General features: G+C 40.5%; 1 protein-coding gene across 2 annotated transcripts in view; it reads left to right on the plus strand.

Moving 5' to 3' along the window:
- The window catches only part of SKI (SKI proto-oncogene), a 153,080-nt gene that overhangs the window by 75,824 nt on the left and 61,747 nt on the right, over positions 1-15,509 (plus strand). The gene's annotated exons all lie outside the window — the stretch shown is intronic.

Below are 15,509 nucleotides of genomic sequence, written 5' to 3' on the forward strand. Positions count from 1 at the left end.
AAAAGTAGCGTTTGCAGGCCCTTGCTTATTGTGCTCCTAAAAGCTGCTCTGCAATGTTTTTTTGAAGTGGTGGTTGAAATATTTCAACTTATTAATTTTAATGCTTGTATGGGGTGTAAGAAGTGCAAGCAAGGAAAAGAAAGTATATTGTGTGCTTTTTAGCGTTACAGCTTGTGATAACAAGAACTCCTGTGAAGCCTACCTTAAATAAAGGAAGGGTTCAGATTTTTTTTCTTTCCTTTTTTTTTTACTCAAGAGGAGAAAATAGTATTGTTAAGCATCCCAGCTGACACTGGAACTCTAAGTGGGCTCTGGGAATACATGAAGTGGTGAGCAGCTTGTAGAATCAGGTCCTAAGATTTTACGCATCTGGGATGTACAACATGCTGTGTCCACATGGAAAATCTGCGTAATATTTAACCTAATGGGTGAATTTAAACTCATACAGCTAAGTCAGTGCAGCTGTGCTTGGTATGTGTGCAAACAGACCTGGTAAGAATGGTCTTTTTGTTTGGATTTGTCAGTTAGGAACATCTTAAAATTAAGTATAATCAACACAAAATAGGAGTCCATTGCTGTTGACACCAGTTTAGTTTGAAACTAGTGCAGCTTTTCAGTGTAGAAATGGTATTGGTGTTCCTTTCCTCATGCACAGTTTAATTGTTTTCCTTTAAAGAGGAAGTTTAACAACTGAGTGGATGCCAGACTCCTGACATGCATGACAATTGAACTGTGTCTTTTTCTGCTGGCTATTTAACAACACTCTTGGCATATAAAAATCACTTAAATTGAATGACTTGGCCTAGCTGAAAGTGATGTTAGGTGCAAAGATAATACGTAAGGTAATACAAAGTTGCCTTGTCAGCATAAAACTGAATTTTGCCCTGATACTCTTATTACCGTGATTTAAAAAAAAACAAACAAAACCCAACAAACCTTGCCCTGTAACAGTAGTTTGTACAGCTTATTAAATCCATATACATCTATGCAGTGAGGTGCTACTGTCCCTTTATTTATGCTGAACTTGCTCATTATATTTAATTTTTTTTTCCTGTTATTGCAGGAGCCCTGTTAGAGCTTTAGATTTACCACCTTCTTTGAACACATTTTCTTGGCACAAATTGGTGTGTTTTGTTGGTCTGTCACATCAAGCAATATCCTTGTCAGTGCCAACTAATTGCTATCAATCAACTGTTGAGCATGAAAGACTGGTCTGAATGTTTATTAAAGCATGTTAAAAAGCACAGGACACATGATTTCTTGTAAAATATGAGGCTAGAAGGGTGGTTCTGCAGGAAATAGGCTGACACATCTACATTTTGCATTTAGGAACTGCCATGCAGGTGGGTAGATGAAGCAGGCGTGAGTGATTTATGTCAGGATTTGGTGCTTGTCACTTGGGAGTGAGTGTGAAAGTGGTCAGGAAAAAACCGTTCCTCCTTGATTGCTGTAGGGACCATCAGGACCATCTGCTTGCTTACAAACTCTGCTGGCATAGTTGTTACTGATAGGATGATAGTATAGGGCAGCAGAGGAATGCAGGTGATACTTCACATATTATAGCTAAAATAATCCACTAGCATCCTACTTAGATAATTCAAGGGATAATTGACTTGCGTCTGAATTTTTCCTTCTTGTTAATTCATTTGTTTGCAGGCTGTTCATTTTAGTGTATGCCTGCCTCTTTGATTGTCTTGGCATCCAACTTGACATTTAAACTGCATATAATTTATTAAGATAGCAGTAGTTTGTAGCCTAGTTGTCCGGGGCTGTTGTTTTTCTGCCTACCTCGCTCATTGGTTCAAACCCAGGGATCCCTTAAAAGGCTTGCAAGCACCAGGAGTAAGGAGCTGCAGCCACTGCAACTACTAGGTATCTTTCCCCTGTGGAACTGTCATGTCTAGTACCTTTGTGTAGATCCAAAGCTCAAAAGGTCATAGCTCGTGTGTGTGTGTTTATTACCTTCCGTTTAGTTCTCAGGGGTCCCATTTCATGACCATCATCAGTCCTGGCCAGGGCATCAGGCAGGTCAGGGGTGTTATCTCTTTCTTTATGACTCTTGGATGTTTTTTTAGGTGAAGTAGTCGTTCTTTCTCTTTCTTGCAAGCTCATTTGAAAGTTCTAGAAATAATGTTGGCTGTCAATGTTTGAAATATTTTTATTCTTTAAGAGAAGCTGAGTGTTTACGTTAATTTTAAAACAAGACAAAAAACTTCGAAACCTGAAGCAATTGCGAGACTTCACAGCAGCCTAGAATAACAGCCTAAGTGTAGGAGAAATAGCAGGGTTGAAAATAGGGGAGAAACAGCTATGCATCATTCTTGCCTCTTTTTTCTAACAACAGGAATCCTTCCACTACCCAGTGAAGGACTTGTATACTACTGCTTACTGATGCCCAGTACATTTCATAAACCATGCCCATAAACCATTTCAAGGGCCCTCAGGATATTTTTTTCCCCTTGAAAATGTGCAACTTAATTCTGGGAAACGTGACTTGCTATAACAAGAGGCACAAAGAAAATACACCTAAATTCTGATGAGAAATGAACAGGCTTGGGGAGAAGGAGCAAGAATCACCACCCCACCCACCCCCATTTGGTTGCTCTGTCTGTGCTGGATGGTGGAGTGGGTAAGTAATGCATATTTTGTGTCTTGTATTTAAATTGTGATGTTAGTTTTGGAAGATTCTTTCCAGAGAAATGTCTTGCTTTCTGACTGGAAGATCTGTTTTGTCCTTACTGTGACCTTTGAAAGGTGGAGTGTATCTGCTGCTGTTTCACTGGGGATTCCTTGTGGGTTTGGGACTTTTCTTTTGTGATAGGAGTAGTTTAGTACTGCCCCTCCCAATTTATTTAAAACAAGCAAACAAACAGAATGTAAACAAATTGTCATTAAAGCACTTGAACACCAGAGCTATGTATTATTGCTTCTTGTTAGAAGACATCCGTCTTACCATTCCTATGCGTTGTAATCAAATTACATTTTAATTTCCTTGTAAACAGTATACAAAAATATTTTCCAAATTGATTCCTCTAGGGCTTTGTTGATAAGAGACAGTAACAGGGCATTTTTCTGCAAAAGTATGGCAAAGCTGCTGTTCTCTATTACAGAATTTGTATGTATCTTTAGAGAAATATCTAAGAGCACTGATTACTTTACCCAGATGGACTGTTTGAGAAGTGCGTATTCCCCAGTTGCATATTAGCTTTCATAATTCACTGGCATCTTTTCGAATCCATCACAGTCACCTTCTGAGAAAACCCCTGGAAAGTTGGTAGAAGGAGACCTGGTCTTTTGCTGAGGTAGCCTAACTAGATACATAATGGAAAACAGCCTAAATATTGGAATAGGTCTTTAAATGTCATATACTACTTTAAAAACAGGCTAATGTTTTGGAATAGTTTTTGTTCCTTAAAAAATGAAAAAATGCAAGACCCAAAAAGAAACATTTGCTCATCAAGTTGTGAAAAAATTAAGACTATGAACAGGCAGAAAAATGAAGATGTGTTTAATTAAGATAAGGATCTCCATAGGAAAAGTAGAGGGATTATACTGCAGTTCTGCTTTTAATTTTTGCTTTCTCTTCTCATACTTCTAGGGAAACCTCAGTTGCATTGATTAGAAATGTTGGCTTTCTTTTTCAGTAACATTGTGCTTTGCAGATGGCATTCAAATAAAAGGTTTTGCTGAGATGCTGTTTAAAAAGCAGAGTCCAAGAGAGGAGACAGGCACACACTATATTAGTCTGTACAACGTTAGTGTTGTGGTATTTTGGTTTTTCATTGTAAGCCGTTTTCTTGAGGAACATGGCTTCAAGTTGGTGGCTTCAGGCCACAGGGCTTGTAATATGGGCTTTTCTGGGGTTTACCGCTACCAGATGAAGGTTTGTTTTCTGCATGCTTGAATTTCATCTTTTTAAAGACACTAATTCAGAAGTATTTAAAATAAGCATTTTTTTTCCCCAATGAAAATAAGGCTAACTTAAAAGTTTGTCAGATCTTGACTTTCCTCCTTAAGTCTTCCTTTCGTTTGTAGGCTGATAGCCCGTCTGCCCAGAGCTGAGCTAGATCTAACCCAGAACTTCCAAGCTGCTGCTTGGTAGTGTTTTAGTGGAATGAGTTGGTGTCTTTGCTTAGCAGTTCAAAATCAAAGTTCAGCATCTTGGCTGCTATTGAACTTTCCCCTTTTTGTCACAAAATGTTGAAAGTGAGGAAGTGAATATTTGTTTTTGGTTGTCGAAACCAAAACCACCTCAAAAGGGTTCAGTTTCTGGGAAGCAATGAGTACTTTCGTAGGTTTGTAGATATGTCATGCAGTGTTCCACAAAATGTTATTCAATCATTGCATATATTTTTAGTCATAGTTTATTTGTATTATGGTAGAAATTGGAGGTACTAAGGACAGAATAGATGTTCCCACTCCTGAGAAGTTTAGTACATAAGCCCAAAGAAAACTAATTAGATGCAGTAGATAGGTGGAGGAAGAAAACCTAACCCCCCAATATGCAGTGGTATATGTGTCGTAAAAACAACCAAAAATACTCACCAGTTTCCATTTGCTTGATTATCAGGCTAGAGCAATTTACAAACTGCAAAAAGCAGAAATGCCATTGTGAACACACTGGCATTGTGTCCCAGGAAATAATGATATTGCAACATTCAGATCACATCAAATCTGCCTGTCAGTGTTTGAATATGGAATAGATCTGATTCCCAGCTGCACTTTCAGAGGAAATCTGAAAAAGGAAGGGTCACAGGGAGGTGTCCCTGTTGGCTGCATAACTGTTTACAAGATTATTTGCTTTTTTTGGTGTATCCAGTGACAAATGCCTGGTCTGTATTTGTATACAACTTGAAAGCAGAATTATTTGCATTAGATAGCACAGACACAAAAATGGACATAGGTATTGTTTTGAAGGAAGTGAAAATTGTTTTGTTTCTGCAAACTGGTGCATTTAAAAATATATTGTCAAAAAATTTCCAAACCTGCTTTTCCTTCCAGTGGTTCTGTGAGAGCTTGTTTAGGGGTTAAAATTACAGGCTTGAGTGACTTGAAGTTGTAAGAACCCTTGGAATGTGTAAAGAGGGGAAGGATTCCGTAGATAAGGCTGAACTCTGAACTCAGGGCACAATCCAGTTTATAGTTAATCTCCACCAATAAAAGCAGCATCAGCTGTCTGACTGAGTCAGGACACTACTCCTCCCGTTTAAGTTGTTCAAATAAAGAAAGTAGGCTATTACACCTGAGAAGAGGGCAAAGAAGGTGTATTGTGTTATTATTGAGCTTTGAAGCATATAAAGCAGTAGTGTAAAAAAAAAAGGAGGAAGTATTCTTCTGAGGTTGCATAGTCTATTCAGTCTCATGAAACTTAGTCCTCTTGCAAGGGAACTGTTGGTTGGTTGGTTAAGTTTTTTAATTAGACCATTGCTCTGATGCCACCACCATTCCCCCCCTGCTCATTTCTGTTCCTGTATATCTCATCACTTGCGGTGTTGCAGATGGATGAACAGTTGTGTTAAAAATTGCATGAAGAAAATCAGGTTCTTCTAAAAAAACAAACAAGCAAAAAAAAAACCCACCCCAAAACCAACTTGATGTTTGTGCTTAATGTGACTGGGGAATGCATTTTACTCTAGCCAGCAACAGTTTGTCAAAGGCAGCAAAATAAACTTGTGAAATAGCTAATTAATGAAGGTGTCCACAGAAGCACTTCTCATGTCATTGGGAACTCTATCAGTGACTGTATTGTGTAGCTATGAAAGCAACAAATTAGGAGCTACCTGCTTCTGTGCAAGCAAGGAAGAGAGGGCAAGAGAGACATCGATTGCTGCTATGCTTTCATTTGGAAATACTTCAATTTTAAAATGGTAAAAATCTGACTTGGACATGACTCCAAGTGCAATATTTTATCAGTAGAGGCCTATTATTTAGTTTGCCTGTTAATGTGCTTTCCTTTTCATGATTGTTATGGTTACCTCCTCCTAACTTCACCCCTCAGTGAAGTTCTGAAGAAGTTGCCCATGTAGAAAAACAAGGGAATGAGGAGGTTTGTTTGAGTCTTATTTTCTCAGACACAAAACGTTGATTCTTTAAACATATGAACAAGACTGATTGCTAGTCTTCAGTATTTTATGTGAGGAAAACCTCTTTGAGGAGATTCTAGAACATACAAAAAATGGTTCGTGATTGTAACACAGAAGGAGGATGAGACTTATTCTTGGGTCATAGTTTTATCTTGATTATAATGGTCAGAGTGAACCTGGGGCTATTTGAAATGTGGAATTAGTAGCTGTTTGAAAATCTTCAAGAAAAAATGAAATCGCATAAACTTTAAATCCAGGAATTTACATTCTTTTCCAGAAGTATTTTGTGAATTTGGGTGGACTACCTAAGACAGCCTGTGAGCCTTGCTTTTTAAGGCAGTAATGACTGGGCAGCTGTTGAAAATTAGATCTCTTTATCTTGATTTTAGGACCTGATTTTAGTTGAACTTTGCTCTTGCCCCCCAGAAATATAGGCACGTAAAATCATTATTTTAAACCAGTACTACAGGCAGAACAAACTGTTACTTGGTCATTCTACCTGGAGCAACATCTCATGACCTTATTAAAATCAGGAGGTTGCTATGTCATTCTAATTCTCATTTACTCAATATCTTTCCTGTGTACATCATTCCAGCTGATTTTCTGACCTAGGACATCATTTATTTTCTTACGATCAGAGTATATTGTGATCTTAAGAACCGGGCACGGGCGTGAAGGTCAGAACAATTGGTTTCTATTTCCGTCTGTTGCTGAGTGATGGACTCAAAATCCTTGCCTCTGTTAACCTATCTGCAAAAATGGAGATAATGCTGCTTATAGACTTGTATGAAGCACTCAGAGGGTTATCTTTTTTGATAGGCTGCTTGTTAGGGAAGGATAAAATGGCTTGAGTGCTTGTGCCAAAACTAGACTGCACTGAACATTTGGAGAAATTGAGTTTAATTTAAATTTTCACTCTTGCTGCTTGTGAAAACCAGAAGGGAAGAAATACTTGAAAAAGCAAGCTTTTTTTCTTTTAGGGCTCATGGAAAGCAGGAAGTGCAGCAGTTCCCATGAAAGAGGTGCAACCCATGTTTTTAATGAATAAGGTTGGAGGATCACTGACAAGACTGCATTCTTATTTAAACTAGGTTTCAAACCCTACTACTAGTGTTGAAGGACACAGTCCTACGAGGTGCAAAAAATACTCTATTCTGCCATTCCTTTTCAAATAGGGACTGCTCACCATCCTGCTAATTTGAGCTAAGGCTCTTGCTTAGAAGATCCCTAATGAAAGGATTGGACTTTGAAGTGGAGACAAGACCAGAAAAAATACCCTTAGGACTCTAAACCATACCGTACATCTAAAGTGATGGCAAAACTTTTTACTGTCAACTGGAAAATTTATTGTTATGAGATCATTATTCTTAGTACCAGCTTCTTTTTAGTGCCAGACTCAGTGGTGATGTTAAGGGTTCACTATTCCCGATCTCTACAAATCACATATTTCTGAGAAGACTCCTATGTCACACTGGAATCGATGTTCATAGTTACGATGTTATGGGGACGTGGGTAAAGTCTGCTTTGCAAGTGGCTGTGTTGCCCCAGTGGCTCTTTTGCCCTGCCTACTTCCTGCTTTGCCCTTGAGAGCTCCTGCAGACAGTTGAGGGTTAGAAAGGGGTAGCACTTGAGGTAAGGGAGTGTCTGCTTGGTTGCATAGAAACCTATCCCTTATCACCTGCCACCACTTCTTTGAAAGGTTGCTCAAGGTTTAAAGTTCTGGGTTAGAGTAACCAGTCCAGCATAAGACCTTACAAAGGGAAACAATGGCTGAATACAGTGCTATAAATGCTGTCACTAAGGAAGTGGCTTGGTTTGTCTGAATTTACAACCTTCCTGAGACAATCCAAAATGCACTGCTTAGATTCTGCCTTTAAAAGAAAAGTGTCCTCTTGGCTATATTTTTCAGCCCAGCTTCAGCCCCCTCCCCTGTATATTTTTGTAAGCCACCATTTTCTTCCTATGCTTGTTCTCTAGGTTTTTTTTTTTTTTGTCATTATATCATGTTTCTCAGTGGAGATGCTTTTTTTTCCCTTAAAAAAAAAAAAGAAAAGCAGCCTCTCGTCAGAGGAATGTGCAAGCGGAGTACATTTAAGAGCCACATTCTGTGCTGCCATGGCAACCAGAGTTTTAAAAATGATACCGTCGGTGTTCCAAAATGATGCAACCTACAATGAACATCAGGAATAATTAAGAAAAGTGGTGTGTGCTCTATGCTCAAGAGAAGAAACGATGAGGGGTCTATTTCTCTATTGATTCCCCCCAAGTGCCATTTATTGTTGTTTGGGGTTTTTTTTGCGCTGGTAGTACTCTCACAGTGGTCAATGGCAGGTTTGTTAGAGACCTTAACAGTTTGTCCCCGAGTGGTTTTATAAGGTGACCTGCTGGTGATACTGCTGAATTGATTAATTTATTTATTTACTTATTTATTTTAGTAACTGCAGTGCTGGGATGTAGGTCTGCTAGGTAATAAGGTCTTGACCCAAGGGCCTGATGCTAGCCTTCTTCCAAGGCCTTCCAGTCAGTGATGGTATCAGTAGCAAGGTATTCTTGTCACAACATACAAGCTCTGTCATAATATAAAGGCCATGCATTTAGCATTATCCCTTTTTATGCTTCATTTCCATCTTTCATTACACTACCAGTAATGGAGAGGGAGCAGTAAAAAAGGAAGTCCCAGGGGTAGATGATGGTGCATGGAGGAGTCAAGAGGGCTTGAAAATGGCAGAGGTCACAGGTTAAGACCCTTTACTGGAAAGATCAGAAGCAGTCTGAACTTGTTAACGAAATGACTGGGATTTTTAGTGTTGGGCAGAGAAAGTGAGGATACTGGGAAAGAATAGCAGCCCAAGCTTTCTGTTAAGTCTCATGAAGCTTAATTGTGAATATTGCTGCTAATCCAATGAACTACATACCTTCTCCTACCTCATTTTTCTTTCAAACCAGAAATTAACTTTTTTCCCAGATAAACTGTTTCAATCTGTTTAGGAGAATAAGATTGAATCCTGCTGTTTCCTGGACACCAAAGAGACGAAACCATATCTGCTTATTAAATTCCTAAAATCCAAATACCCATGAAATTCCCAAACAGTATTGCTTACTCTGGGGAAAATTAGTACATTTCCAATTTGAGGACAAACGTTCCTTTAATGGACAATGGAAGGTTCTGCTCTTTTGCTGGTACATCAGATCTTCATTACCAGCCAAACTAAGTATCTTAAACATAGGTTCGTGCATGAAGGTAGTGTAAAACAACGAAATTACCCCTGACTTCAACTTCCTGGAAAGCTGTGAAGTTTTCTTTCCTTTTCATGCTGTGCATGTATTCTACTTTCTGTGCCCTACCAGCTCAAACGTAGAGAAGCCTTGAGAAACAGATTCTGTATTCTTTCAAGGTTGTTTAGTGATGTATCTTAAACAACGATGATAATAATAATAAAAAAAACCAAAACAGCCAGAAGTGAATAGCACAAGGACAGCTCACTCCCATATGTTATAGAATTAGTGACATTACACATCCCAGCAGTGTAATTGTAATTGCCACCCACAGCTGTACCTCCACCCCCCCACCCTCCCTTCCCCCACCTTCCAGCACCCCCACCCGGAAAGTAAGAAAGAAACATCTTTGTGGTAATGTGGAGTTTCTTGTTCTTAACTGTTCGAGGTGAATCTGTAAAAGAACATGGAGTTCATGCCCCAACCACTTCCCAAGAGTCTGGTATTGTAAGAATCTGATTTCTCTTTTGCTGACGAGACAGATTGAAAGTGTATTTTACAGGCACACCCTTTCAGGTTTCTCTCTCTCCTAGCTTGCATTAATTTTTAATCACTTCCTTCAGTTGACGTGCACCAACGCCCCTAAGGACTGGCTGAATTTATTCTTGGGCAAGCACTACTCAGCCTTTATCAAAAAAAATCTAAGGTGACATGACCTTAAAAACTTCAGAAAATGGATTCCAATTTCAGATATGCTGGTATACACTGGCTTCAGGGAAGCAATGCAAGCCTCAGTGAGATTGGAATCTGTCCACAAAAAAAGCCCCTCGAATTGTAGAGCAAATTCAGGCTTCTGGATTTTCTGGACTATCTTGTGTGTCTGTTAGCTGAGGATTCATTGTGCAATTATGTAATCGCTGCCCAGTATTCAGGTGAGAGAAGGTCCTGCTGGTCCACTAACCCTGTTGTTTTGAAGTTTTAAACTCATATTTCAGCAAGCAAAGTGAATACTTAGGAGGATCTGAATGTCTGTATATGGATACATATTCAAAAGTTCTATATATGAAATATTCCGTAGATGATTAAAGATGCCATTTCATTTCCCACGTGATAAGCCAAATTGATTCAAATTAGAACGTGTAGCTAGAAAACCAACATGGGGGAAGGGGGATTTATAATATATTGAGTGTGAGTAACCTTTGCATGTGAATTGTACGTCCATGGTGTTTTGAAAAGTAGCAGGCATTATGTTTATGGGATCCAAACACTCTTTTTTAATATTCTGTTCCCAGGCACTATGGCGGCAGTTTTTAGTGCTAGAACCTAAAACCTTAGTGCTAACAGCCTTTGGTGCTAGTCCATAGGCTGAGAATTCAGGTCAGAAACCTGAAAGAAGCTCAAGGTAATGTTTAGGGTGGAGCACGTGGACACGTGCACTTGCATGCACAGAAATACAGAAAGCAGCAAGCTGCTTCCATGCAGATGCTTCTTTAAACCACTAGTAGGGGGTTGCCTGTCCTGGAGGCATAAGAGGAAGTCATGCGGTGCTGCTGAATGGATTTGCCTTGGACATAGTCCCAGCCAGGGAAATTGTGTGACAATTTTAGGGCAAAGGTTCCCCTTGGGTGACATTCGACAGTATTTCAAATATACTGTGCGCGTTACTGAGCCCGTGTACGTTACTCCTCTGCCTTGAGACAAATAAGGCTTCAGAGAATTAATGATCTGTTCGCTGGGGATGACCCTGCTTGTCTCTGAATGACAAAGGAGTGGCTTATGTCTGCAGGCTGGGTAAGTGAATGCCGACAGCACAGGACTGTGCTGTCACAAGCACAGTCAGGTTTGCAGATTTCTAAGCAGGCTTGCCACCAAAGATTGTGTTTGCTTAAACATGTCCACAGGTACACATACACAGAGCAACATTCTCATCCACTGCATGTAGCGCAAATGCCTATTAAAGGACATGCGACATGCATCTCGCATACCGGTATGTCATGCCGGAAAACCACATATGGATTTACCAGGCCATCAAGGGAAAACAGCCTCTCTTTCCCGGGCCTCCCTGCTGCGGCTTCGAGAATGCCTGCGAAATGCGTCAGTCCTGGCGCGGCGACGGCAAGCTGGGCAGACGGGGCGTGCGTTCACAGGACGGAACAGCCGCAGTCTGGGCTCCCAGCCTCCTGGCTAGACTGGAGAAACTTATAATTGAGTTCCTGAGCCTCCCCTCCCCTCCCTGCAGCTCGGCTGAAAAACACCCTGGCTCCTAGCCATGCCCTTTCACAGTGACCTTGCCTGCAAATAGCGCGCAGGAATTTTTACAGGCACTGTGCACTTGGAAAAAGGGCTGGGGGTGTCAGTAGGGAGCTGGGAAGGGGGCACACTGGTCCCTTTGGTTTAAAACCCAAATCTCATAAGCTTCCCTTGTCAACCTCCTCCCCCCCCCCCCCCCCCCCAAACCACTGCACCCATGAATTGCAAATTTAGTTTTATTGTGCTTATTCTTTTTTACAATGCTATAGATTAATTTATCTCTTCTGATGATACGACAAATTATAAGTCTCTAAAGATTGATGTAATTGATTTAAAGGAAATTGTTTAACATGGTTGCAGAATGATACACTATACGCTTAGGTTTCTTGCACATAGGCATATATGTAAAAAATACATACGTAAAAAATGGGGAGAGTGAGTGTGTGAATGTGTGTGTATATACGAATGTATAAAAATGTTCATACGTCCAGTTATGCGTGAACATAATGTAAAATGATACTGGTAATGGCTCTCTACTTAGTATATATACATAAAAAGCAGCAGCTACTAGCTAAAAATAACCCTAAATTCTTCTCTCAGATTACATCAATTAAGCTTAGAACATTTGATGTAAAAAGTTGGGCTGTTAAATTCTGTTCGAGAATAACTGGTTCTTCTGGGACACTGTGATGCAGGCTATAGAAATCACTGGGCTGGAGACTCGGGAGGTACATGTAATTTTGCCTCTGACTAGCTGTGCGATGTTGAACAAGCTGCCTTGACTCCTCCACCTTTTATCAGCAATATTAAGTCAAATTGTAAGCTTTTCTGGGAGGGATGAGTATGAGCGATGTCAGCACAGGCATCCCCTGAACCCTTGCTGGGACCTCTGGAAGTGCTGTAGCCGTATTACCACTCCTGCATTTTCACCTAGAGCTTTGAAAGTAATACGGGAATATTGTTGCTGCTCCGTCTTTTGGTGTCGTAAGAGATACTGTTGCTATAGCTGCATTGTGCGGTCTCTTGGATTTGAAGGTGTTCAGCGCTTTGCAGGATCATGCTTTTCACACATTGCCACCCTGCTCTCAATCACTGAATCAGCTCGTGTACCGTGCCAGTTGTATCACACTCTTCAGACATATATTAGAACTTCATGATACAAAAGGGAAAATTATCAAGAAGTGGCTTTAATTACAACTTGTTTTTCTTGTCTGCTCTCCTGTGTTTATGTCTGTGGCAGCCCACTCCCTGTAGTCAGCAAGCTTCTTTTCACTGCTCTCAAAAGTTCAGCTGTTGCAATCAAAGGTAATTTTGTTTGTGCAAGATACTCATCTCCAAAGGAAGGGCCAAAAATAGGGGTGAAAGAGAGGACAGTAGCCATATGACTTAAGTGTTTCTGTTAGGCCTTTCTGACAACCCCAATAATTCTTTAATGGCTTCCTAATAAAGTGTAACATCGTTATGTCAGAGAGGTTTTTTGGACTGCTTTTCTACTCATTCACTGAATGGTATGAAAAAGCAGCAAAGTCAGAAGACTTCTGTATGTGTCTCTATGCTGTGTTGATATGATGCTACAACAGTGTCTGAGTTCTTTTATACAGAAAGGGAATAATGGACTAAATGTTGTTACATGTAAATTCAACTGTAAGATTCATCAATACATAGTATGCTCCTGGCACCTTTTACATAAGCAACCCAGAGTCTCCCCAGAGGGTTTTGATACCTGAGGGATCAAAAAAAAAAGGAAAAAGGGATTCTTCTGTTGCAAGATAGAATTTGCTTAGTGTGACTTTCTCTGAGACATATGGTGCAGCAGCACCTGTTTTGTAAGTATGATCTCAGTGCAGAGAGAGCAGATCCTCGAGAACAGAGGAAATTTCATATCTCCTTCCCATAATTCCACCTGGCTGCCACCTGCTCCCACATTTAATTGGCCCTAGTCCCTTGGCTCCCCACACCGACCGCAGGGTAAGCAGGAGGAAGCGGAGACAGACAGTGAGTATGCAAAGTGTTGTGGGGAAACAAAAGGGACTTCGAAAGAGCAGCTCAGATAGAAGCCAGGCTGGTTCATGTCAGACTTGTCAGTCATCAAGGGGCGGTGACTGGCCAAAGTACCATAGCCTGTCACTTTTTGTGAAGACACAGTACAGCTTCTTGTCCACCTGGGCCCAGTAATCTCAGTAACTGGGTGTAAAATGTGTGGCAATTCACACATGAAGAAAGCTCCATTGCCATTTGATACTGGACAAGCGTTTCGGAAGTTTTTCCATCCTTCTAGTTTTGTAACACAAAATAATGGTGATAACAGCTGGGAGTATCCAAGTGTAGTTGGCAGTAATATCCACACACCAGGGATAAACATCCTGACAAAACTGAAGTGTTTATTTGCATGTGGATGTCACTGCTTGGTAAATTCCAGCACATCTGGTTATCACCACTGAGATTTGCCAATAAAAAGGAGGGTGTTTTGCCTCATTTTTCCCAGAACAAAGTGAGCATGGCTGCTCGTGTAAAGAAGGTTTGAGAAGCTGATACTTAACAGATTTCATTCCTCCTTGTCTGTGTTCACCCCCACCTCTACTGAGTTCAACCACCTTTTTTCACTTACTTAGTATGACCACAAATATTTAACCACGCTTTCTTAACTTAATCTAACCACACTGGTAGCCGTGGTAAAGACTAGCAACTTCGGAAGGAAAAAGCTGTAGTTGTAGTAAGACAATGAACCTGTGTGGATCTGTTTTGTGAGCTGAGCGTTTGTTTGAAACACACCAAGCTCACGTTGGGGTAAGTTACGAACAGTGCCCATGTGCTTCGTTAATCAAAAGCGACTTCATAAACTGTGCAATGTCAGACTCTGAAATTAGTTCAAAAATTAAGTTGTTAGTAATAATTTTAAAGCCTTATAAATTGCACAGATCGGTGTTTTATAATGGCAGGTCACTATTATCCCTGTTTCTCCTCTGGGAAAACTGAGGCAGGGGAACAGCTCAAGGGCATTCACTGAATTGACATAAAGGGAAAACCCCCTCACTCCTAGTGCAGTGGATGTAGAACAATCTGTTCCAGCAGTTTTGTCCTTACAGATCATTTCTCTCTCTCTTTTACACATGTACACTGGACAGTAAGCTGGAGTTAAAGGCTCAGAACACTTGAAATGAGGACTTGTGCAGATGCGCCCTGAGTTACAGGCATAGCTGGTATGGCTCATATTAATTCTTGGTAACATCAAGATTCACGTCAGTATTGTGCTGTGAAGTGAGCAAGCTTTCCAGTTCTGAGTGAGGCCTACAATTCCTTACTGTCCCACAGCAGCTTTCTGAAGTGTTCTCCATCCATTTCTGCCACTGAAAATACGCAGGTCTAAACTATTCCAAGTTCTCAGAGACCAGAATTTCACTGACATGTTAGGAGATGCTTCTCAGTTAGTTCAGAGGAGTGGTTTCTTCCATCATAATATTTTTCTTTTGCTGTGCAATGGAGCTCTGGATTTCTTTTCAGCACCTGGTTGGTGGTTAGTGGATGGACACCTCCCTCTGAACATGCAGGAAAAGGGAGAAGGACATCTGGAGGAAAAAAGTTGCTTACATGGTCTTGACATGACTAAGACTGTCTGCAAAGAGTTTGCTTGATAATACTGCGTGCCGGGGCCACAAGAGATGCCCAGACAGTGTGGTGTAGCTCTTGCTGATTTGCAGCATTAATTTAAGCTTCTTTCTATGTTACTGCATTTTCACTTCCTTTTCTAGAAAAATAGCAAACTACAGATAAATGCTGTTCTTATTGCCTGTATGCCCCATATGCATGCTTTGAGAAACGGAGCTGTACTGCAGCACTGGGGAGAATCTGTGGAAGGGGGAGATAAGAAAACCACCTCAATTTAATGAGAATGAATTGCTTTTGCTTTGGTTCCAGAACATTCCTTCCCTATATATAGGGCTCTAATGGTTAGTTTGTTAT

Source organism: Haliaeetus albicilla, chromosome 4 (assembly GCF_947461875.1).
Source record: "Haliaeetus albicilla chromosome 4, bHalAlb1.1, whole genome shotgun sequence".
Classification (NCBI taxonomy): domain Eukaryota; kingdom Metazoa; phylum Chordata; class Aves; order Accipitriformes; family Accipitridae; genus Haliaeetus; species Haliaeetus albicilla.